This window comes from Megalops cyprinoides, chromosome 14, assembly GCF_013368585.1.
Source record: "Megalops cyprinoides isolate fMegCyp1 chromosome 14, fMegCyp1.pri, whole genome shotgun sequence".
Classification (NCBI taxonomy): Eukaryota; Metazoa; Chordata; class Actinopteri; order Elopiformes; family Megalopidae; genus Megalops; species Megalops cyprinoides.
Window position 1 is genome coordinate 6,114,425 of NC_050596.1, and position 24,363 is coordinate 6,138,787.

General features: G+C 42.8%; 2 protein-coding genes across 6 annotated transcripts in view; one reads left to right on the forward strand and one right to left on the reverse strand.

Moving 5' to 3' along the window:
• scml2 (Scm polycomb group protein like 2) overlaps nt 1-8,123 on the reverse strand; it is a 37,841-nt gene extending 29,718 nt beyond the window's left edge. For both annotated transcript variants that reach the window (XM_036545146.1, XM_036545145.1), the window contains exon 1: nt 8,031-8,123. The gene's annotated coding sequence lies outside the window, so the exon portion shown is untranslated. The remainder of the gene's footprint in view (nt 1-8,030) is intronic.
• A 5,472-nt stretch (nt 8,124-13,595) lies between these two features.
• cdkl5 (cyclin-dependent kinase-like 5) overlaps nt 13,596-24,363 on the forward strand; it is a 70,261-nt gene continuing 59,493 nt past the window's right edge. For all 4 annotated transcript variants that reach the window (XM_036544905.1, XM_036544906.1, XM_036544907.1 and 1 more), the window contains exon 1: nt 13,596-13,697. The gene's annotated coding sequence lies outside the window, so the exon portion shown is untranslated. The remainder of the gene's footprint in view (nt 13,698-24,363) is intronic.

The window sequence follows — 24,363 nt, forward strand, 5'->3', positions numbered from 1 at the left end:
AACAAACAGGTGAAAAGAGATCCCGGTAAGCAAAGATGGCGGCAACGTGGAAATTCACCAACGCCAAGATCTGCAGGCTTCCCTCCCGTGCTCGAGCAGTGCTCAGACCCGCTGCAGAACTCGCCCATCCCCTAAATTCTCCCACCGACTCTCCTCCCCTTCCCCCCTCTCTCTCAGACCGAGCTGCGGATCCCATTGAGCGCGGGGCCATAAAGATTCCAAGCTGCAGTAAAAAGCCATTAAGCCCCCCGCATGTGAGGAAGCCTGCCACAGGGACATGAAAAGGATTCCAATGGCCCTCATTAACGGACGGTGTCTGCCGCGCAGTTCGGGAGGGCCGTCCCCTCCCTGCACACAGGAAGCCCCTTGGAAAAGCCCACTTTACGACCAGCGAGGAAAGGTTAGCGGGCAAGTAAGACCTAACACCCCCTTTGCTTTACATTTACATTTATTTATTTAGCAGACGCTTTTTTCCAAAGCGACGTACAAAAGTGAGAGCTTTAAGAGTATGAAATGAGGCGACCTGGGGAGCCAACAAAATCCATGACCACTGGCTTCAGAGGGGCTGCGTGTGTATTAGTCCAAGGCATAGATTTATCTGGGGAAGAACAGTGATTTAAATGTAAGTCTGTTTCTTGAAACAGGTGTATTGAGTTTTGAACCATCTGATGAAATGAAGAAAATTCCTAATTCAAGTTCCTAATTCAAGTGGTATGTGCTGACAGGCAGGTAGGCATTCCTGAATATCTGAACACTATAGCCCAGCTGAAACTGCCTACAGGTATGTCATAGATGTGGTCTCTCTGTGTGCCTTAGACACGAGCCCAAGCAAACAGACCTCTGCTTGCTGGTGACCTATTTCAATCCAAAAACAAACATTTTAGAGGGGTCAAGAGATCCAAATGAGGCACTCGCGACTCACAGAATACGTAAAACAAACAGAATGTCACAGCGAGGAGGAAGAGAAGACCAATGAGGAGGCAGAAATGGGGCGAGGCTGCCCTCCTGGGCTAGGATGGAGCAGAGTATGTTTCGGGAATGTTTATAATCTTTGCGGCTGAGGCAATCCATCATAGCCACAGGACAGAGGGGTCGAGGGGGTCCCTACTCGCACCCCGTCCCAAATAGAGCCCTCCCACGTGTTAGAGCCCCCCCACGACATGAACAGAGCCGCAGTGGTTAAACAGAAAAGCACACTGCTAAGGTAAAGTCCAAGCCTCACCAAACAAAGTACAGAACACAGCATGTGCGCGTGCACACACACACACACACACACACACACACACACACACACACACACAATATTTGGAAACACAGACTATACACAGATAATTAAGAAAAATTAATAGAAAACAATTTAATCAATTAAACAAGCATTAAAATTAACTGGAAGAAGGGAGTGTGGCTCTGAAGCGGTCTATATTCATGGCCTGCATAAAGAGACAGTTAACAAGAGTGAACAGTCACCTGCTCACAAGATATAACCATTGTGGAAAACATAGGGCCTACATTTAGGAAAATATTAATAAAGTTTTAGGTAAAATTTTTAAATGTAAATGTTTGTTTCCATGAGCTAAGTTACAGTGATGTGCTGGGAAGCCCATTGCACAGCATTCTACACTTCCAAATGTTCACATCACAGGACCAAGGTTTTGAAACTTTTATAACAGACATGGTCAAATTTTGTTAATTTAGGCTACTCTATCCAAGAAAAACTCGCAGACTGGCAGCCACAACTTGAGTTTGACGCTAATTTCAAACAAGAAAATTCACTGTAGAAGGAAACTACAACATCACACAAACACCACCTGGAGCTGAACTACAGGATGTCTCTGCAGTTAGTCAGTCAGCGAGGTGTGTCTGGAATGGGGGTGGCAGTGGAAACCCCTCCGGTCTCTGTGCATCGCTCTGGGGACTGGAGGTGGAGCTGAGACAGAACCCCTAATTGAAAACACACTTCTGCCCTCAGAATACAGAAACATAGAGGAGGGGGACGTCTCCTCTCAAAACCAGCAACATCCGTAATGCTTTTCTGGTGCTCCTCTGCACTTCTCCAGTTGAGTGCATTTTATGGCCACACCTTACCAGAGCATGTTAGTTGGAGTTATGAGAAGTAACCTCAAAAAACTACTCCTCTCTGGTAATACACTTGTAGTTTAACATGGAGCTGAGACAGGAAATGTCAATGGCAAAATGGTTGTTGATGTCCAATCCCTAGTGTTCATGGCGCTAACTAAAAGCACTCAACACATGGATCTGTGGTTTGATCGACAGAACGATCATCACCACGATGAGTGGCACCTGATGTCTTCCACGGTACAAGGAATAATAAGCTCCTTATGTGAGCGGCACACAGCCCTGTTATCATGTGTCTACACATCTGTCTGAAAACAGAGAGCAGGAGTAAACGATAGTAATCTCTGTCAGCCCAGACACAAATCCTGCCCCATTACGGAGTTCACTCAAGCTGCAATAAAGGCTATCCGTGAGGTGGGTCCTAACTTAAAAGAGGCACATGAGAAGGTCCCTTAAGTCCCACTGCCTTGTGAGAGTAATTACAGAGTGCGGGGGTGCGGGGAGACCACCTCAGCGGAGCCACTGGCTGCCTGTCCTCTGCAGCTGCTTCACAGAGAGCGCACTGCGCAGGGACGCCACGGGCTTCTGATGTGGTGAGTCTCCAGTCCCCTCCCGACGTGCCCACGGCACCAGTCCCTGCCTTGACGACGGATCGGGGACTGTGTGCCAGGCCCGTGGGTCCCAGGGCTTCTCAGAGTCTGAGAACTTTGCTACTAGGTCCAAAGAGAGCGCCATGGGTCGGATGGAACCCGTCAATCAGACGTATGAAGGGAGGAGGGACAGGCCCAAAAACTCCCCCGCCCGACACCAAAAGGTGAGGGTCGAGGCTGAAAACCGCAAAGAGGCTTTCTGCACCTGGGCGCCCCTACAGAGCACACACTTTTTACATCACTACATATCGTATCTTCCCTGTAACTGCTATACGTAAGGATTAATCCCCAAAACCTGAGCCAGTGCACTTTCAGGAAGGGGAAAATGAGCCTATGACTGAAAGAGGGTGTGTCTTATCGAGTACCCTTGCGCTGAATGAATAGAGTGGGCGTGGCCTGCAATGTCCTCAGCACAAGCCTGAGAAGCAGCCTTCAGGAAAAGGTTTTCTCACAGGCATATGCACCTCTGGTAACTCTACTGCAACCACCAGCTACCACCAAGAATATACAGCAAGCATCCAGTTTTCCGTTCACCTCAAAGAAGACAAAACGAATAAACATTAGTTATTTCATGTGAAATACTTCCACTGTTTTGCCTCTGAATAAATCCATTTTATTCACAAAGCAGATTCCTGTAATCTCAAACTAATTGGCCAAAAATTATATTCTCTGAGGAATTTAGAACACTGCAATCTTCATGCTCATTTGCATGCCCTTGAAGCGACAATAATTAACCTATCCCTATTCTTACAATATTCTAAGATTTTTTTCACTATTTAACCTTCACTGCTTCCCTCTTTGATCACAGCAGGTGGGAATGAGCCACAGAATGAGACAATGACCCCATTGAGCGCAGTAAGCAATCTGTCAGATCGTTTTTCTCAGTACCCTTTTCTAGTTTTAGTACCCTTCAATTGAATCATTAGCTTTCAAGTCATTCTGTTCTGTACCAAATAAAATGTTATCATTCTTAGGGTTGCAACCCGGTTTCAAAGTTGTTGCCAAATCTTTATCCCATCAGTCAATGTGGAACATCTGTCATTGTATGTGGCGTGCAATGTCTGCGTGGCCTGGAGTAGCTGTGGCCACCCTGGGCTTGAGAGGGCACACCTTTGTTCTATCTGAGCTGGAATCTCCTGGGCTGAAGGTGAAATAAGCAGGTCCGTTTCTTAGATGTCAAAGTCAGTGTGTCAAAGCTGAGGGCCCAGCCAGTTGACCGCCAGCATCTTCCCAAGTAGACGCAGACGCTTGGGGGGGTTAGTGTCAGCCGGACCCGGTGAGCACTGCGCTCCAGGCAACATTACCGCTGCTTGCAGGGGTCACGACCCCCCCAGCCATCTCTCCAAAAGATAAAAAAAAAATTCTGCAAGCCTCAAAAATTCCAGCTATTCTGAAAGTGTACGAAAACCCAAACGCCTTCAAAGCCTGATTGCTTTCAGCCCCAGCCTCCCTCTGCTGAAAGCACTCCACGGCAGGACCGAGGGGGGCGGGGGGTTACGAAAGCGATGGCAGGACGGGTAAGGGGAACAGGGAGGAAATTCCTGTGGCGGTCTTGCTCCAGCCGTGAAAAGGAGAGTGTGAACCAATTTCCGTGTCATCGTTGTGCCCCCGGAGATAAAGGCTCATATCTGCCGCAGTGATGAAGAGGCATACAGTGAGCAGCCTAGGCCCTGTCCCTGTGGATATCACTTCAGGTCATGGAAATAAAAGAGAATTTTGTCAGTCCCAGTGGAGACCAGGGGATTAAGTGGCCCAGGGCCTGAGGGGGGTGGGAGGCTGGGGGGGTGCTTGTCTGTCACAAGACTATCAAAACCTCAGCCTTGAATCCCCTCCTCTCACCTCACAGACTAAGGACTTTCACTAATGTCACTTGTCAGATTGGTGCATTTCTACAAAGGTTACACATTAAATATCAAACACGTTTCTTGTAAACTTAAACCTGAACTAATTATATTACAATTATTTGCTCAGCAGATGCTCTGATCCAGAGCAACTAAGATTGACTACAATTCTTACATGTCATCCATTTGTACAGGTGGATATTTATTGGGGCCACTGTGGGTTAAGCTCCTTGCCTAAGGGTACAACAGCAATCCCAGCTTGGAATCAAACCAGCAACCTTTGGGTTACCATCTCTGTTCCTTACCACTAATACAGCCCCCAAATCGAATGCTAATTCAGACTAGTAAAGGGGAAAATAAATCCAGAGCAGTTACTCATCATTGCTGTGTAGGGGACCAAGCCTATTTTCAACGGCACCACACACTGGAAAAAAAAATTCATAAGGTCAATATTCACACCCTTTTATAAGGTTAAGGTACAAGATACAACTGACACAAATACACAGGGGTGGACACAACACTCCCAAAGCATAGCAGTGTCAGCCATTGCCAGTTTTACCTGAAGCAGGTGAGTGCGCCCCAAGCAGAGACTTCTGCTCCACACTCTAAAGCCAGGAAGCACTGAGGCTGCTCTGCATCCAGAGCCACTCCCATCCCTAAAGATGCACACTATTGGTTTAAACAATACCCTGTAGTGGACAGCTTTAAGCAATGTGCAGGAACAGAATAATCAGGTTCATTTTATAATGAAATGATTTATTCAAAACAGGGTGTCATGAATGAGGTTCAGGCATAAATTAGTATCTAGCTGCCAGCAATGTCACTGCTCAACTCCAACAGCAGAAATAAGCCCATATGTGAAAAAGCGACACCTGCAATGTCACACCACACATTCTGACTCTATGATGACTGACCTCCAAGTTCCGCCCACTCTCCTGTTTCCCTCAATCAGAGCCCTGCTTCACCCTGTACAGTAGTGCGGAGCAGAATCTGAGCTACTGCATACCAGTTACCCAACACTACACCAAAAACCAGACCATCCCTGCAATCAGCAACTCAAGCTTAAGGACACTTCTCTGCATATTCCAGCACACTGTCTTAGAAATCACATTTCAAGTAATTAAATCTATTTTAGTCAGGCCCACTATTAATAAATATCCCAAAGAGATTTTTTTACTGGATGAGGTGTCAAAGGTGTTACTTTCAGATGGCAGTAACAGGCTTATTCAGACTCTCTTCCTGATCTGTCATCTAAAGATACTGATGCATTAAAATGAGCCAGCCAAAAAATCCCCTCTCTGAGTAGTATCCCCATGTTCTTCTCATCAATATAAGGGGGGGGGGGGGGGGGGGGGGGCTAAAAGCAATTAGTCCAAATGACAGATATTTTCCCCTCAAGAAAGAATGTCCCCTAACTGGATGGCCAGCCAAATCAAAACGAAGCACAGACAGGCAGCCACTTTATCCTTACCACAAGGCAGCATTAGCATAAGCTGCCTCGGCACCATGCAGATCAGTACAAGAAGAGTACCACTAGGTAAACATCACATTACCCCAGTGGGTCCTGGAAGAAACTACATTAACTGGACAACAATCTACTGTGCGCAACTTGTCAAATCTCATTAGAAGAGCATATTTGCTGTTTGTTTCAAATGGATTATGTTTTGACTCCAGTCAAAAATTCAAACTTGACAAGATGTTATGACACATATACTTCTATGAAGGATTTAACATTCCCAACAGCCTGCTGTAGGTCTAGAACCCTCCTCAAGTGAATGATGCAACCTGGGACTAACTACCAATCAGAGCCTTCCAATAGAGTGCATGCAGAAATACAGGAAGATCTATGTATAGATCTATGTATCTATCTAACAGTCACACTGCAATGGAGGGATGTGTAAGTGTCACCTTGTCTGTTACAGCTTATTATTAGCTGGTTACTTTTGCAGTGCAATGCTTATGTATGTGAAATGGCAAAATGGTTGTTAGTGCATACTGCCACTTGATGAAAAACTAAACTTTCAAGGACTTGCATTAATTAAAAAGAAGACTGAATACTGTGTTTAAAAATGGCTTTGGTACACCCAGTTTAACCTAACTGTATGCACATTTTTAGTTCTTGTCACCTAGACAAACCATTTAGTTTAGGCCTACTGCAAAATAAATAAATCTCAGTTTTTACCATCTTGTAAGCTTAAAAAGATTATACAAGTACATTCTATCAATTCAAAATATAACAAAAAATAAACAGCACAGAAGAAAATAATTTAAAAAAATTAAAGTTAATTTGAATGCTTTCACAGAATACATTCTCTTATTGGGAAGACAATAATCATTCAAAACCTTTAGTTATTAAAATACATGACTGTTCATGATGAAACATGAACATTTTCACTAGAAATGCCACAACCCACTTATTAGGCTACGATACTTACGTTGTTGTTACTATTACTATTGACGTCACTTTCAATAACCAGATAATCGTGATAGTTCAAAAACTGTAACTTCAAAAATAGTTATACCGACATGTTGATAACATCATTTCTCATAAACGTTTCCATACGCAATGTCATAACATCCAACAAATACTGAGATTGTCGCCCACAGTGCGGTTTAATTTGTGTTACATTGTAGTAGGCTTATATTACACCCAGCATAAAAGACGCCTTGTGGACAGACAGCGGGAGGCGTGTCGCCTGAAACGCTGCGTGACACAATCTAAAATAACCATTTTCCAGAAGCAGGCGTTTCAGGATGATTTTAAGAAAATAAAATAACGTAAGAACTTCCGAAACGTCTACAACCTGCACGCAGTGTCATCGTATCAATTAATGTTGTCTGAAATTAATATAATGCCTTAGTAGCGTGCATAGTTGTGTTACATAAATACCACATATTTTTCACATTGCTTCACCTGAAAATAAAAGATCGTTAATCGAAGCCAATAAGTGAAGACGCGGGGAGCTCTTTTTAAGAAAGAATGCAGATGTTATATGACAGGCTAGAAACATTAACGTTACAACCACAGCAGACGTGCAAAAAAGCTAGCAAGCTAGCTAGCCGTTTCCCATTTGTCTGACGCATTCTGTTACGGCGTTTTATTCTTCTTTCGATAAATATTAATAATACTGCAATCTTTACTATTTACGGACAAAACGGTATACGCCCGTAGATGTAGAATAACTTGGTTTTACAGAAAAAGGGATTTGTACAGCGTTGATCTGACAGATGATCGACGGTAAACATCGGGACATCTCGCTGTGTAGTGTAGTTTGGGGAATAACGCAGCCCTTGAAAACACCGAGTCGAACGGAATAAACTGTAGACAACTAACCCAGCTTTTCTCAATAGTCACTTTTGGATCACCGTCCTCGATCCTAGCCACCGGCAGAGAAAGCGACGGTTAAACTTTTCATGAGTGTACCGTTGTTACAGCAGCAAGCAAAAAAACGACTTAACTTACCGATTATTCTTCAAAATCGCAGCAGGTTTTCAGTACTTTTTCCTCGGTACTAGGCCGCCATATTCCGCGCACATCCGCGCATGTCCAGCAGCGACCAACTTGAATTTCGTGTAGGTATTTTTCCCATTACCAAGGGAGATAATGGTACAGTATGTATCTCCGAGCGTCTGATACGTCATGTTACGCTATGTTACGTCATTTTTCACAGAGGCTGTTGATGTGTTTTTGTCTAAGGATTTGTTAATGAATATTTTAAGATCATGTGTCGATTAACTGCATGACTCATAAAGTATCAAGTGAAATTTAACGGTTGGCTAATGAACGTCGTTGAAGACTTTGAAAAGTTTTTTTTTTCACCCACGGGGTGGTGTTGGACCTATGTCTCAATCCACAATAAGTACAAGAAGGTGGAAAAAAATAGCCTACATCAGAATTAACGGTTAGTTGTATTTTTTCAAACCAAAATAACTGTGATAGGATATCATTTTGTGGGCTATGTGTAATAGTAACCCGCGTGGTTTGCTAAAATAAAAGGAGCATTCATAAGAAAGAACTAATACTTTGATGACGAATTTTGCTTTTTTCTGAGTTTTTTTTAGCAGGAAATTCAACGATAAAACTTAGATTTTACTGCCTTGTCAAATTTTATTTCCTCGATACATAAAAATGTTCAGTTATAGTATAAGCACCAAAAATCAATCTGTCACTGATGAATAAAGGCCTAAAAATCAGCAGAAAGTGTGATGATTCAACTGTAAAATAGTGCCAGCACGAAGAAAGTGCGGCATACTACACTTCTGACAATATCTCCACAAATGAAACTGAAGGTTTCATAATATAGGCCGAAAGTGCAGATGTGAAATTATTTTAGCACAATTAAATTTGACCCGTATAGTCAATCACATCTTTCTAGGACAGGATTTTGATTGACTGCTCCGCAGACATTTTTCGCATTGCAAGATAAAGTTGTTTTAAGAAACCAAATGTGAAAGCTTATTTTCCTGTACAAGTTAAGCTTGAAAATTAGTTGCTTTCCATTGTAAATGAGAAAAATTCTTACCCAAAGCCTTGCGTGTGTAGTGACAGCATGAGCACAAGAGGAAATTAAAGTAACATATAAAAATATTGTAATTAATCCTCATTTTTAAGCCTACAACGTGCTTATAATTTTCACTACACACATAAGGATTTGGATTAATATTTCGCTCATTTCTGAATGAATATATGAAAAAAAAAAAAATCATGTGAAATGTGAAGAGGACCATAAGTGGAAAATTTTCAACCACTTTCATACACTACAATGTATTGAAAATGAAAAAATACAACAAATGTAATTTGTTCAAAGATGAAAAAACGTAAATGTATAACATATAATAAACACAATTGAAATGCATTATTAATTCACAAATCTGTTGGAGATTAAGAATTATAACTCACACTATGCAATCTGTCATTCTGTGATAAACAGGTGTATTTTTATTTGGGGGGGGGGGGGAGACCCCAAAAAAGAATGTATAGTAGTGAAGGCCTAAAAGCATTTTAGAGGCAGGTAAAATGTGTTCTGTGGGACTCTCTTGGTTTATACTGAGCAATAAGCTGTAAAGGAACAGCCTGCTCTTAACAACAATACTGCTACCATCAATGTCATTTTGTGTTTTGTTGTGAAATCTTGTCCCTAAAGCTCTTGTCAATCCTGTGAGTACAGCTGCAACAATTTGTATTTCCTGATTTTAAGCAGTGTGCCACTTTCAATTGGTTAACGCTATATTCTTATAGTGCACAATAATGCAGTATATTTAAATCATTAATCAGACTTGCGTAAAGAATTTTTTTCTCATCAGCACGGAATTGATGTTCTTATTGAATTAATTAGGCTTCTAGGCCGAAGGCAGAGGAAGCCTATTGTTCTGTCTGGGATTTTTTTTATTTAATTATTTTTCTTTTTCCTTCCGATTTTCTCTGCGCTAAAACTATGTCAAAGCCATCTTTGATTTGGGGGGGAACTTAGTAGGAATATAGGGATCTGGCACAGCTCGGATTGCATTCAGGGATAGGCTGTTCTCAGGCCACGCCCACCAGCCAGCACTGCTCATGAACCAAAGACAGCAGCACATTCAGACTGGGTGGTCAAATGTAAACAATGCTGTCCTAAACGCAGGGACAAAAACAAAGATTATATGCAATTTCTTCAGGGGCCACTCCCCTAATCTGGAAGCCAACTGACACCAAGTGTTCAGGTGTCTTGTTTTTCTGGTATGATTAAGTCTGAACAGCCATTCCCAGCATTGTTAAAATATGGTACTCTGTTTGGTCATACTCTGTGCGTAATGAATAAAATATTTTTTGCCACCATTTGCCACAAATAATGTAACTATTACCATGTATATAGGGAGTATGCAATAATATGCCTGTTACCACTTCTCTTGTCGTGTCATGAATATAATTTTTGAACGTTGCAGAGACTCCTCCATTGTTTTAACATGTGAATTTGAACAGACAATTGTCCTCATATGGTGTATGGCAAATACAGTATCTTTTAATTTTGTTGAAAACTACTTCACTTATATTGTGTAAGCAATTAGATACTACAACATTCAGAAAAATGCTGAATGTTTGTAGGTGTGTGTGAAAGCAGTTTCTCCTGATCAAGTTTGCATAATCTTCCAGTGTTGCAGATAATTTCACTATGAGAAAAATGACATGTCATTCATGGGGAATACAGTTGTTTGGGTGATATGGTGTGGTGGCAAATGCAAGTTTACATGGCTGGAAGCCATTTGTTATGTGTCATTGGCAAAACTTTCAAGGCTTGTAAAATGTTTTATAACAACATGCCTATTGTGTTTTTAATTGTGGAAATAATATGTGGCTGTCATATTGTGCTTGTGGCATACATGCTAATGTGTGGTTGTAAGCGCTCCATCTTCAGCTACAACCTTCACATTACCTCCAAATATTGCATGTAGGGCACAGATGTGACAAAAGAGATTAATGTTAGCTAAGATTGATACTAGCTGAAAGATATGGTTTCATAGCTTCATGATATAAATGAATTTATCTCCTAATACATCACAGTATATGTTTCGATGTGGAAATCTATAAAGGTGTTGGCCAATTAATATTGTGTATATACTTTTGGTAAAGATGATGTTTACGCATGAAATATATATGTATGTATATAGAATAATCCCTTTGTATTCTCATATATTCCTTTATTAAATTATACATTTTGAATGATTACACACAAAGGTTGTGTTGCAATGCATTTCTCAGTACCCAAGGCAGTATGAACTAAAATGTGCTAAACTACATCCTGAGAATGTTCAGAAATCGTTCTGTGAATTTATCTTATGTGAGTTTCAAATTATGATTTCAGTTTATTTATTATGATTAGTATATAATATATCAATCTGTTTTGCCATGCAGCTTCATTTAACCAGGTTGTTCAGCTTTTCTTCAGATGTGAGGTTTACAGGATAAAGGTGTCTTCTAAGCAAACAAATGAGATGCAGTTATTTCCCCTAAAACATGCCAGGCCTTTTAATAACAAAACATGAGTATTTTACAGCACACATATGCCTTTCAAAATGGACATCAAATCATCTGCTATATACATATCTATCACGTATATTTGAAAATGTAAAATATCTGGAAAATTTCTATACTTGAAAAATGGGGGGCAAAATACAAATTTCACTCTTCCATATTTCATAACACTTGATATGTTCACATTTGTTTTCAATGTGCTCCATCTTGTGATATTTAGCAAGCTAAATATATCTTGACCACTAGGGGGCAGCAACCTTTAAAATACCTCTATTCAGTGATCTCACTTCGACGATGCCAAATTTGTCTACAATGTGCACAACACCTGTACTAAGCCAATTCTATGAACAAGAAGGAGATTTTATATTTATTGTATGTATTACATGTGCGTGGGCATCAGTTAAGAGCAGACGCTACAGAAATTCACTGACCTTAAATTCCTATGGATGAGCTGATATCAGACACCAAAAATTGCATTGACACATCCATATGATATACATAGTACAAATATGTAGTGGTTCTATGAAGCACCTGTTACAGACTCAGGACCATAAACAAGCTATTGATTTTGTTATCTGCCTATATCATATGAAACATACATATGATGCATAAAGGAAAGCTTATTTTCTTGGATTAACTTAGTTTTCCTTGTAGTAAACTGCATACTGGACTAACAAACCTGAATCTACTTATTCAGTGTGATGTGGTAATTCCATATTGTATCTGAACTAGGCTACATTAAAATTTCTCGTATTTACACAGTATTCACTCCCGGGGTGTAATTTCTCTTTGATCATATTCCACTGATTGTACAAGTATAATCATTGGTTTCATTTTATATATTCAAATACTCAGGAAATTGAATGCAATTGTTGTTTTAAAAGTACTGTTTTAATGTCTTGTTGTTTTTTACCTGTTGTTTTTGTTAAATTTTTTTTATTACACTTCTCATTCACAATCTTGATGCCTCTCCTCATTGATATTACTGTAATGGTTTTATCTGTATAATTTTAACATTTGTTTCCATATTTTGTAACAACTAGTTATAGGCCTTCAATAGGCTGCCAAGCCTTCAAGCCATCAATTGCTATCAATGCTATGTTATGATTCGCAGTGTGCCTTGTGAAAACGGTATAGCGAAAGGTACAACCATCCAAATATGCACTAAAAAGGACAGTGCAGAAGAAACATTAAATTAATATTTACTATGCATTCGTTCAATCAAACAACCTAGCTTTAAATTAGTATTCCATATATAGTGTTTGTGAGAAGAATGTGTCTTAACGCTGTACAAAAGAGCTTGTATGAATCAGATATATCGCATGAGTAGAATTGCATGGTGCAGGAAAAGGTATCAATGGTGTTCACATGTTGGGCACTTACCTCTCCAATAGGTGGCAGGAGTCATTTGGTATAATGTCCCACTTAAGACAGAAGAGCCAAGAACTGGAGGACCTCCAAATTACCCACGGTTATTAATTTTTTTTCTTTACAAATGTGACTCTTAAACAGTGACTCATGTTCTGCGATTCGCATTAGCAACGCTCTTAGAATACATATATAAACCGGGAATGATATTTTCATGCCAGCTCTTCCTTCTTTTTTCCCTTGATGTCTTAGTGGAATATTTCAGTTCTTAATAATGACAAAAACCTAAATCTTATAAATTTTTAAAGGTTTTTATTTGGCTACCATCTATGATCACACTTTCACTGATATATAGTCCGTTGAAGGAGGAGCGTCATATATATTAACCTGATCGGTTTGTGCATTGCAAGACAATTTGAGCAAATTACAGGTCTCTTAATTCTATCAGGTATGGGGTGCCACACAATTTCGGACAATCCGTCGATAGACTCAACCGAACCCCGTAAAACCCCGCCTTTTCGAATCTACTTGGTTACCTTCGTGTTGATTGGTTTAAAGGAAGCGTGGCGTCGGAATAATGATAATTTTTGATCTTTTGTGATTGGGTGCAGGTACGCCACTCAAAAGCTGCGGCTGTCGCTGGTAGCCGTGGTAGGTTGTCAACTAAAGGGTTTGGTTACTGTTGCTGCTGCAATGAAAACATCGGCAGTGGATGATGAGAGTGGATTCAGTTCATTAATTACCCAGATTTGAGTGAGTATTCTGCCTTGACTCCTCTTTGAAATACTGAAGATAGTTATTCCGTATGTCATGATTTTGACGCTGTCACTGAGCTTGATCGCCTGCTAACGTTTTTGCTTGTGCCTCGACCATGGAGCTAGCTTGCTAGCTAGCTAATCAATTGACATCCTCTCTGCTTCAGTGTGGGGAGCAAGCTAACGTTACTGTTATGTGATTGACAAATTTTCACTGCGCTCCTCACGAACATGGTTTCTAGGTAGACTTGCATTTAATGGCACGCCGACCCTCTGATTTATCTTGCCTGTTTGGCTAATATATGTGGGAAAATAAATTGAATGTAACGTGAGTTAGTGTGATAATATGGATACCACAACATGAAGCAGTATGAATCCGGCTGATTAGCTAGCTAGCTGGCGACTGTATTCCATGATGAGGTTGGAGCTGCTACATTGCAGACCAGCATTTTACAAAATGGAACACACATACATACAAACACGCACAGACTGACACACACACTCACGCACAAGCGTGAAAATAATTAGCGTCATCGAAGATTCATTGATTAGAGCTTGTATTATGGTCCAGATTCAGATTAAGAAAAAACTTTGATCCATCCTCATTATTATTCGATATAACTAGCTGCACAGATAACAAGTATGTACAATACCTGTGTTTTACGCTAGAATTTTATCGAGTTCTTATGGTTATTTTTTTCGTCCAATCTGAGAATTTAATGTCGGTAACGCAGCTGTAAATTACATGGATGTTGAGCATAATTGGTTTCCTATGCATTTTCACATTTGGGCATTGGACTAAACGGTTCTGAAACATCGCAGATACAACGTAGTGTATATTAGTATTAACCGCCTTGGTAATACTGTACATTTTAACTGACAGTGAAGAGGAAGAGAACCTGTGGGTGGATTTGTCACTAGTAGCAACAGGGTCTCCGCCGTATGACTGTATAGCTCGCTACAGAAAAACGCAGCTTTGAAAAACGTGACCTAAGGCAGCATCTATAAATGCTAATGCTGAATGCAGTGACGCGTTTATTAAATGAAACGGTAGCCTAATTAAGAATTGGCTAGCATTTCTAACACGATGATATTCGCAAGGTATAACTTGTCTACTGTGAATGACGATTCACAGCAAGTATTTTTGGTCAAGTGTCGTCTCATAAATCTCAGATCTGATAAGATTGACGTGACCAACCTGGTCTTGCCTAGTTCCACCTGAAAGTTGTAGTTTTGTGTTTTTAGACGCACCTTTTGTTTTACGTCTTAGCAATGTCTGTATTGAAGCGCAACTTCTGTGTAACATCATCAAATCCCTGCATCAGATTCGTGTTTGCTGGTCGGAATCTGACGCTAGGATCTGGTTGTGTCGCACAGAACTTGCGATTCTGCCATGACATAAAAATCTACATTTAAATGCAGATCTGAGAAAACTGACGCTTGTAACTGCTGCGGCCCGAAATCCAGGTCGGCGAGCTGTTGAGTGTTATTACAAAGTCCAGGCCTATGTGATGGCATTCGCCCAAAAATGCGGGCAGGGGTAGTGGACGACATTGTTGCTGTTATTGACTATCTAGCCATATATTTAAACATTCCACAGAGTGCCTTGCTTTCAAATTCAAGGTCAACGTTTCAGACCGAGGAAATTAAGAGATTAGATCGTTTGACTAGCTTCAAATAATCGATGTTATTTGTCTGCTAAAATATGTTGTATTTCAGCATTGATAGCCTAAATTCATTCTTTGGCTGAAAGACCTTTGGAAGTGTCATTGAATGTAGCCTAAATCAGTTTATTAATGTTTTAAGTAGCGTACTCTATCATGTATGGCCCTTTTTAGCATTTGTTAATTGTAGGGTGGTGTATCCCTACAACCGAAGAACCATTTTTTAATGTCTAAATGTCTAATGTTGCCAGATTATGCGGTGCTCTGCTCCTATATACCAATGTGTCCAATAAGCCTGCAGTATGTCAGATGTGATGACCTGCTTGAAAAGTATACTGGAGACAAAGGCATGTGGACTTCTGTCTGAGTGACTATGAGTCATTTCCCCTCAGTATGATAATTCACTGTTTCGCCATTTGCAGTAAGGTTCGATCAAGGTATATATATTTAAAAAAAAATTACATTCTTTCAAGTAATTAATTTACCATGAACATTGCTTGATTGAAGTTCCTGAGTTTATTTGCTTTTACAAGTCACTGTCACTGGAGCAACTGGACAGTTTGTTTTAAGGAATTAGTCTGCTGCCTGTTCTCAAGGTAGGTTGTGTTTTGTATTGTTGCATATTTGCAATAGAATGTGGGGGTGGGGGGCGGCATGGACACTGAAAGCTGTCATTCTCTGACAGTAGAATACGTGGACATACAAGAGACTGGGACCCAAACACAACACTCTGAACATGCAGAAATAGGTTAAATACAGAGAATGCATCAAAAAAATGAGTTGCATCTTGGAAGATTGCAGAAGAGCTGAGAGTAGGCAGCAGGGCTCTGGTTGCAGTGCGGAAGGATCCATTACAGCTCACCTCATCTGCGTAAACCTACCTAGCTGCCCATTTGATGCCTCAGACGTCATTTCAGCTCAGCATCTACGTTATTGTTTCAGTTGGCTGAATTACTGCATTAAGAATCTACGACGTCACTCCATATTCGTTAGTATCCAGTAGCCATACAACCGTCTAAAGTAGACCTTTAAGTTTCCAAAGTACCAAGGGTGATTGAGTGTTCAGGTGAGTGACTGAATTCCAGACCGGATCTCTCCCTTGTACTACAACATGGGACAAGGTCACTGGATTGCTTTCCCGCACTTTGAATCTTAATGCTAACTGTGTATCCCTAATCACACATTGAAAACATTGCTTAACATAATGACTTTTTTTTTTCCTCTGGCAGTGTATGTTGTTATCAGGAAGCGTTTGAGTTAAGGGGAGTTTCAGAGAGACTCAGAAAAATGATGCAGAAATGTAGAAACAGAAATGATTACCTTTAACCCTGGCCAGGGCCTTACAATCCACGTTTAGAACAAACAAGCGAAGCACAATCATTCCTGCAGGAACACATTTCAATTTTTAATGTGATGTTTTTCCCTTTTTTTTTGCTGTGTACGTGTGGGTGTTTTCCAGTGCATGTGTCTCGCAGCAAGATGATTCTGGGGATCGTGCTGTTTTTAGGTATTTCTTGTTTTCCTTTTTTTCTGTTTTCTGGGATTCGGAAAGAAAACATTTACCTGCAGGTTCCCTGTTGTAGTCAGCTGTATTGGGGTTTTTACATGAAAAAAGAAAGTTACTCAGCCTGGCACATCAAATTAGTCTCCAGCAAGGTCAGGAACTATGTTGCGCGAATCTTAAGATCACACAAAACGCAAATGACGTCCCCTAAATGGCAAATATGGGAATACAGAGTGGCAGTAGCGTCCATACGACACATTCTGCTGCCGTTAATCTGGCCTGTTGTGTTTTTAGAGCAGCGTGACTGTGAAGAACGAAAGAAAAACAAGCCGTTGCGGTGTGTCTCGACTTGTTCCTACTATTTAGTGGTTTGTTCGTGCCCAACCAATCACAGGAAAAGAATATTTTACAAAGCATATTATTTGCTTGGTTTTCAGGACATTGGCTCAAATTTGAACACGTCGGTCTAACAGAAGAAGTGTTTCTGATTGGAGTTTTTCATTAGTGCGCAAGGACAGCATCTCTGTTTGCGTGCGTGTGTGTTTGTTTGTGTGTGTGTGTGTGTGTGTGTGTGTGTGTGGGGGGGGAGCAGATTGTGACTACTGGAGGCTACACTGGTGCAAATGATTTTCTGTGTGAGGATGTTGAGGTGTTGAGCTCTAAAAAAAAAAAAAAAAAAAAGTGAATTTCACTGACTCAATCCATTACTCATCCTGCTGTTCGGAGACAAACGAAGACATGTTCCACTGTACTGCTTAGTGCCTTTTTTTTTTTTGTATTTTGCGCGCAGTTGTACACCATTTGCCGTTCCTGTAGGACTGCAGCGTCTGTTCAAAGGCCATTATTTCAGCGGCACGCTAAAAGCCGGCAGCGTGAGCCAAAGGGGCTTCGCAGACTCTCCAGGTGGACCGCGGGGCACCCGCCACGGTTACGAGAAGCGCTGTCTGTGCCGTAACTAAGGGGCGTGGCACGAGGAGAAGCGGAGAGTTAGTGGGACATCTTTGCATTTAGTACGAGGTGGGGTTTCAGAATAGGTTGCCGGCTCTGAGCACATTCCCTGGGGCTGCTGTGGCTGCTGTCTCTGCTGCGCAGGAGGTAGAGGGAATCTGTATTGCAGGGCTCTTTGGGTAGATCTTCCTGTGCGGGTCGAGTCCGTGTCCTGGCATGAGTGTTACTGTCTGGCTCGGATCGGGGGTGTGCATAACGCACAGGTGCGCCACAGCTTCGGGACGTCACAGCGAAACGGGGCCCGGTGCTGAGCTCCCGTAACCAGGCCTCAGAGCAGCTTGCAGTTTGTCCGAAACCACCAAATTCATGGATCATCTCCACAGTGTCCGCACCACCCCCCTGGTTTTGGAGCTCCTCGAGCGGCCCTCTCCCCTTTTTTTAACCAGACGCACGCCAGGCAGCGGAGACGGCCACCGCTAGTGTGAGCGTTGGAGTGCGGGGGAAAGAAGGGATCGCGCTGAATCGTTCTGACAGTGGCATTTTTCACGGAGGAGAGAACTGCATTTCCTGGCTACCGTTCAGGGTAGGCCGTCGCTTTTTTTTTTTGTTGTTGCGAACGGCAGTCGCATGCAACATGTGAGAGGCCCGGAGTGAGAAAACGAACCCCCATCCTTTATGCCTGTTAGGCACCATCCTCTCACTCCTTACATGCGATACATTTTATCACCTGAAATGAAATCACACCCCAAAAACTGGCAGAGGTCCATAACATCTACAGTAGCTCTACATTCAGTCAAGGACACTGTCATGCTTCTGTGCCAGCTATAAATACAAGCTACTTGACAAGGTTAGATCTGAATTTTGACCATCGTTGGAGTAGAGAATTATTGGAGAATTGGGGGGGGTTGGCAGGGAATGGATGGTGGTTATCTCTCACTGTACATTTTAAACCCGAGACTGTAAAAACATGGGTTTACAGTGGCAGGACCAGGCCTAATATCTGACATTGAATCGACTTGCTCTTAATTAGCTCCCAAAACTGGGAGCGCGACCCTCTGGGTGTGTCCTTATTATCCAGATGATCATCAGTTTATAGTATTGATTTAAGTAACATTAAGCCAGCCCTGCGTGATTAGAGCATCTGAATCATTCCGGCAACACTCGGCAGTGTCTGTTCAGATTAATGAAACCATCAGACAACCTTCGTCCTGTCACGGAGATGCTTGTTTGTCAGCGAAACAATGCAATACCAATTTCCTCCGTCTCATACTTTTTGCGACCATGTTATTTATTTTGACACATGATGGATGTTCACAACCAATTCCAATGCCCGTGCGAGACGCCGGTTGACATTTTATTTATTTGCAGCTGAATTTTGATTGGAGAGCCAGACGTTTCCTCTCGCAATCACAGATGTAACCCTTACAAGAACATCTCAGCAATTTGCTGAAAATCCAGTTGGACCAGTAGCATTCTGGCCATTTTGTTTGGCACTGGTGTTTTTACTGTCATGCAAGGTTATTGGTGGAGTTTGGGTTTAATTTATTTGCATACTGTTTATTCTTTTGGCTGTCACTTTTATCTGGAGCAAACTGCATCATGGGAAGGTGCATTAAATGTATATTTCAGGAGCAAGAAGAGCAACATGAGCATAGGCACAGAAATCTAATGCAGTGTATTAGATTTAGGCTACATGATTTTAGCATATTCACTGTGCACAACAGTTATTCTTAAGAGAGAAGAATTCCTGCAGCATGCTAACCTGGACATTTAGCCCAATTGAAGGCATTCAGTGTGAGAGCAGCGTTTGTACAGCATGCTTACCTGCACATTTAGCCTAATGTGCATTACCTTTCACATTGCCTTGCATAACACAGCCATCACATGTCAATGAGGGGTCAGATGAGGTAGTTCCGTGTTTTAGTGTAGTGTCATGCCGTAAAATAGCACCTGTATGTGTACTCAACCATTGTGGAGCCTAGTTAAATTTTCCACAGGGACCAGTATCTTTGCTAGGGATTTAACATTGTTTTTTGTAACAGTTCTTCTCTTTCTTTTTTTATATCTCTTCTACTGTATGTCGTATATGAAATCTCTGTCTTGTGCTGAAGTTTCTTTTGAGTGTGCTTTTTTGCATTTGGACCAGGTCCGTGTTTGTCTTTTTACACATACTGCATGCAGCGGTCCTTCCTCTGCCCCCCTCAGTACTGACCAATCCAAACGGCTCCGTCTCCCATTACGAAACCCACCACATTTTCGACTGGAAATGGCACAGAACAGATGGGGGATTGTTCTCGCGCTCGGTCCTCTTCTGAATTATTTAAAAACACCCACAGTGTGATTTTGGCCTGAAAAAGACAATGAGGAGGGGGGTAAGGAGGAGGCTAATGAATTTCTCTTGTTCGCCGTGCCATAGGACACACGTTGCCTCAGGAGGGTGGGTGGCTTTTTCCCAGTGCGCTGAGGCCCAGGAATTGGCCACCGCTCCCAGTGACGGAGATGACACGCGAGACGTAGACAGGGATGCGGGGGGACAGCAGAGGGCCGCCAAGTTCGGGATGGGTTACGGGATCGACCCTGACAGTTGGCAGGGGCGGATGGCGGGCAAGTCACTCTGAAGCAAAGGAGGCTTGAATGTGGGGGGCAGATGCTGAGATGACCTGACAGGGTGTAGTGATGGGGATATCACACACACCAGGGTGGGGTGCTGAGGGTGGGGGGGGGGCATCACTTGCGGGGGAGACTGGGAGGTGCAGACAGGAAGACAGACAGACCACACCCTGACACTGCAAGCATCCTCAGCCCTTTTACCTAATAGTGAAAAAGGTGTGGCCCTTTAGCCCGGGTGGGGCTTCAGATGGTCTGTATTCGCTGTGTGTCAGTCATTCTGAGAGTAAACTGACAGTACTGGAAGTTACCGCGTGGAACTTCCCTCACAGAGCATGGCTTGGCACTTACTTTTGAAACCTGTTCATCATAATGTTCAGATACTTAGTTATTTTTAGTGTTTTAATGAACTGAAAGCTGCCCAACTGGAATGAATTTAGTAATGTGGGGATATAGAAGGAATGATCGCATCACTTCTCAGCTTGTCTTTAAAACCTGCAGCCACCTGCACATATGTATATATGTATATATATATATATATATATATATATATATGTATACTGTATATACTGTAAATTAGGATTAAAAAGGGCATTTCTAAAGCTCAGCTGTATGATTAAAGTGACCTGAAAACTGAAAACTATTCAGGTTCAGAAGTGAACGAATGAATGGTGACACAGTGATATCTTGGCTACAGATAAGAAAGCTGTATCAGGGTGTTTTGAAACACGGTAATGCAGTTTCTTTGGCTTTTTGGGCATGATGTGATTGAGTGGTCATTCATTTCATCATGTTGTAGTTTTAAAGATCATCCTTAGTGTCAGTTAAGCCTATATCAGGCTTTGTCAAAATTAATCCTGTGTCAGAGGTTCTCTGCTTATGGTACCTGGCCTCATTATAGCAGGTCTCAGGTCAGCCGGGTGGGAAACATGGGCCTTGGGCAGCATTGATGGTACAGCGATGCAACAGACTCTGGACTGTCCTGGTTCCTAGGAAGACAAATTTAAATGATTGTGTCATCAGAGGGTGGCAGTTATGATTATGGTCCCCGATGTGACCGTGCCTTTAGAAGGCGGTGTTTCTCGGCAGTGGGAGGAACACAGTGTGCCTTGAACAGAGGGCGTGTTGATGAGGCAGCGGGCGCGATGACAGAGGTCATGGTAGTGGCTGCGGACAGATTTTATCAGCAATGGCAAAGTGAGGCTTCACAAACCTCACAACGGGCAGAGCTGTCACGCGTGTAGCTCACTCTCAGGAGCCAGTCACAGTGCTTGGCTGTGGAGGTCAAAATGTTTTGATTGGCTTGCGAAGATCAGTGTTTGACAGCACATCACAGCAGCAAGCTTTGTGAGATCCATGAAGCTTCACTTTTCTGTGACATTGCATTACATTTGCGTAGCAAGTACTGTTCTCCAGAGCAAAGCGCATAGCTTACAGTTGTTAAATGTTTATGGAGCTGGATATAGGTTGGAGGCAAGTCAGGTCATACAGGGGGTTTCTGGGAACCTTGAACAAAACAGTCAAAATGTTTCAGCGTTTTACTACAGATCGTTTGGCTTTTCTGAAATGCAGTTCATTTCAAAGACAGTGATGTGTTTAGGGTGAGTGTGTACTGGGCAGCATGGACACCTCGCATGCTCAGAAATGGTGAAAGCCCGCAATGCGCTGATGTCCGGGGGTAGGAAGGCACATTCCCCCTTTCATATTTGCCTTCCCTCTCTCGCCATGCTGCGCAGATCTGAGAGTTTCCGAGTGCGTGACTTGTTGCCATGCAAGCAGAGGGCCATACTGTGACAAGGACGTGCCAGGGGAATTTTCCTCCCCACGGCTAGAAAGCTGTTGATATGCACAGTGACTTCAAGACATAATTCATAATCTGCCCCTTCAATAATGCAGAGCCCTAACTGAGGAGCGAGTGGCGCTGGGGAGATAATGGCACTGGGGCAGTGTGTGTGTGTCTGTGTGTGTGTGTGTCTGTGTGCGTGTCTCTGTGTGTCTGTGGTGAAAGGAGTGTTCTCATTCTCAGTCGGGCTGTACCCAATTCAAGCTGCACAGTTGGTTGCGTTGTTGCATTGTTGGTGTTGTGGCTCGGTACGGAAGGTGTATGGTGTAAGCTAGCATTGGCGTCCCCGGCACCACTTTATGAGCACGTTATGAGCAAGTAGTGTCCTGCAGAAACACCCCTGAGTCGCAGCACCCCTGAGCTGCTGTGCTTGATCAGCATCAGTAAATACCCAGCTGTATAGATGTAAGCTATGTAAGTTATACTCTATAAGAGCCCTTGCTATGCAAACAGTATGTCATTACTTACAATGGATCTTGGAGCTAGAGTTTAGCACCCAGTTTTAGACAGCATTTCTCTCTCTCTCTCTCTCTCTCTCTCTCTCTCTCTCTCTGTCTCTCTCTCTCTCTCTCTCTCTCTCTCCGTCTCCCTCTCTGTGACTCTGTTATTTTCTCTTTCCGTAAGAATGACTCTGGCTCTGGCTGTGCTCGTGAAATTGCCCAGAGTGAAAGGTCTCTCGGATGTCTTGGCTAATGTTTCCTGACTCCCCATCCCAAGTGAAAGGGCACATTAGTTTCAGATGGAGAGAGATAGTTTCAGATATTATCGGAGTGGGGGGGGTGGTGCTCCGCGACGTCTCGGCTGATATGCCTGATCCCGTTTCCGTAGAGAGTGACGCTGTGGACTTCAGCGTCTGGGGGAAAAAAAATAAGGCCGCCTCATTGGCTGGAGGTGTGATATATGAGTACATTTAGTAGGTTGTTGAGGCCAATCGGCAGGGAGGTCTGCTGGATGATTTCGGATGGAATTTGAGATAGAGGACACTGTGTGTGGGGTGTGAGAGGTGTGGGATTTTCACACAGTGTTTAAGAGTCTGAGGATGCAGTCAGTGAGCTGTGAGTGTGTTGCCAGCAGGCTAGGCAGCCCTGTCTGTGTGAGATCTATCACACTATCACTGTACTCATCTCTGTACCCAACTGTGCTGGGCTTGTGTTTCACCCACATCACACCGAATAGCCCATCTCTCTCACTCTCTCACACACAGTCATACATTAACACACACTCGCTGCACTCACACACAGTCAGTCAGTCACTCACTAACTAACATATTAACACTTAAACACTCACTGGCATCATACTGAATGCCCCACCTCTCTCTCTTGCACAAAGTAACACATTAACACACACTCACTCACTCACTCACTCACTAACACATAATCACTGACTTACTTGCACACTCACCCATATTCACGCACTCACTCACACCGTGACTTACTAACACATTCACTCACACTAACTCAATAACTCGTAGTCACTCACTCAGTCACTGACTAACACACTCGTTCATGCAGTGACTGACATGCAACATTTCTTCCACTCATGACCCAGTCTACAGGGAGAGAGGAGTCACAGTGTAGTCTGCAGGGAGAGAGGAGTCAGTGCAGTCTGCAGGGAGAGAGGAGTCACAGTGCAGTCTACAGGGAGAGAGGAGTCAGTGCAGTCTACAGGGAGAGAGGAGTCACAGTGTAGTCTGCAGGGAGAGAGGAGTCACGGTGCAGTCTACAGGGAGAGAGGAGTCAGTGCAGTCTACAGGGAGAGAGGAGTCACAGTGCAGTCTACAGGGAGAGAGGAGTCACAGTGCAGTCTACAGGGAGAGAGGAGTCAGTGCAGTCTGCAGGGAGAGAGGAGTCACTGTGCAGTCTACAGGGAGAGAGGAGTCACAGTGTAGTCTGCAGGGAGAGAGGAGTCAGTGCAGTCTGCAGGGAGAGAGGAGTCACTGTGCAGTGTAGAGCGTGCAGAGAGAGAGGAGTCACTGTGCAGTGTAGAGCGTGCAGAGAGAGAGGAGTCACTGTGCAGTGTAGAGCATGCAAAGAGAGAGAGGAGTCACTGTGCAGTGTAGAGCGTGCAGAGAGAGAGGAGTCACTGTGCAGTGTAGAGC